The following is a 2,410-nucleotide window of genomic DNA, read 5'->3' as shown; positions in this document are numbered from 1 at the left end:
ACAACTTTTTTTCTTTTGTATTCAATAAAACAATATTTAATATGTACAATAACTTTTTTATTTTTGCCATAATCACCTTCATTTGCTACATTTATTGCTGTAACCTTTTTACTGTTACGAGTATCAAATATGTCTGTGTTTTTTCTCTTTTTCTTTTTTTTCTCTCCTAGACTACATCCAAGCGGAAACAGTGTTTAACTGTGTCACTAACAATGGCGATTACTTAAATGGTACTAACAATGTTTATATTGTTGTTGTCGTTTTTTTTTCTCATAGAAAAAAATAAGCTGTAAAATGTTTTTTACTGCTGACGGTTGTAGTCTATGCTCTGGGTTTTATTTTATTTATTTTTTTGTCAGTCATTATATTAAAAGCTATAGTTTATATAGTCATTGAGAAAAAAAAATATTTCATGTTATTGTTTATTCGACGATCTAGTATAAAGTTGTTATTATATTTATTTTTCCATATTTTTATTTATTTATTTGTCTTCATATGAATATTAATGGTATATGATCATAACTAAGTATATGTATATCGGTTATACAGTATCTAAAAAAGAATTATGAAATAAATAACAAATCAGCAGCAACATTGCATTTCTTAAGGAATAGTTTTGTTTACTAAGAAATTTTAATTAGTCCTAAAACTAGAGTAAGATTAATGTTACATAATTGTTTTATTGACAATAATAGGGACATATGAAGCGTCCAGTCAGTTTGGTAACAATTTCACGTGACAAATTAATAGTTTGAAATCTATAATGCATCAAAATTGACAAGCAATTGTTTTTAGGATAAGAGTGTCTCTTTCCGAAATTGCAAAAAAAAATGTCAAATACATTTCTGTTTTTATACGTATATATAAGTTTGTCGTTCCGTTTGTAATTTCAATAATCCAGAATATAAGTTATATATATTCTGGATCCTTATAGATAGCGGAGTTGATTAAGCCATGCCCGTCTGTCTGTCTCTCTGTCCGTCTGTATGTCTGTTTGTTGAAATCAGTTTTTAGAGGAACCCAGATATCATCGAGATCCGAATCTTCAATAATTCTGTTAGACATCCTTTCGAGAAGATCGCTATTTAAAATCAGCAAAACCGGTCCATAAATACCGGAGTAATGAGCAAAAATCCGAGACAACCTCTGAAAATTTCATCAAAAAATTAGATTTTTTTCATGCTCAGACAGAAATTGCAAAAAAACAAAATACATAATCATACGGTAAATTTTGTTATTGTACTCTTGTTTATAAAAACAAGGCAGAGCGAGAGCAGCAAAGTGAGAGTAGCAGAGCGAAAGCAGAACTAGTGTGTTGTTATTAGCTGGAAACATGAATATATGTATGTTGAGCCTGGCTTAAGTTAGAAACGTTAAAAGGGACATTTTGGTACTTTTTCGTCTTTCAAAAGGTACATTTTGAATTTTCGATACTATTGAACTACAGAAATATGAAATTAAGTATGTAGAGTCTGAATTAGGTGAGAACCCATAAAGGGGAACCTTTTGGTACTTTTTCGTTTTTCAAAGGATACTTTTTGAATATTCTATAATATTTTGTTTATTAGAAAGTTAGTTTGTTAGTCTGGTAGTTAGTTAGTTAAGTCAGATCCGTTAGGCATCTCAGTAAATACTCAATATATTTCTTGTTAAGTTCATTTCGTTCATTCTCTTGCATCCTTTCTATTTTATAATGTATGCATTCATAAAAATAATGTAAAAATTTATCAAAAAGAAATATTGAAATATTTTTACCAAAAATAATGGATAGATAACATACCCAGCCAAAACTAGGTAATGGCTTTCAATTGTAATTACTTCAACATACAACATACTTTTCAATGACTACTACTTATGGTCTGGATTATATAGAAGTAGTCTAAGTAGTCTATAAGGTCTTACTAACAATGTGCATAAATTATTTATAATTCATTATTCATCTTGCCAGAGATGCTATTGAGTAAGTAAATTTTAGCACTTTTACTTCTTATATGGCAATGAAAGTTTTTACTGGGTACATATATATTCAATTTGCATTTTTTTATATAGGAAAACATTTATAATCGTAGTCGTGTTTTTTAATTTCTATGTAATCTACATTTTTTAAAAGACAGATAAAAGCTACAAGCAACAACAACAACAATATAACACTATATAATAATAAGTGAAACAAAATTTTTAAATTGATTTCTGTTCATAAACTGTCATCAACAAGAATAACAACAACAATCAAATAAACAGCAGCTCCAACAACAATATATTCCATTTATCAATGTGGTGCTTACCGTGGGGGAAAATATTTTTTAATAAATTAAGTTCAATAAAAACAGTTCCAGTTCTAGTTCAGTTCTAGTTCAGTTCTAGTTCAGTTCTAGTTCAGTTCTAGTTCAACTCTAGTTCAGTTCTAGTT

Source organism: Lucilia cuprina, chromosome 4 (assembly GCF_022045245.1).
Source record: "Lucilia cuprina isolate Lc7/37 chromosome 4, ASM2204524v1, whole genome shotgun sequence".
In the NCBI taxonomy this organism is placed as follows: Eukaryota; Metazoa; Arthropoda; class Insecta; order Diptera; family Calliphoridae; genus Lucilia; species Lucilia cuprina.
Note: the sequence above shows the minus strand (reverse complement) of the source record.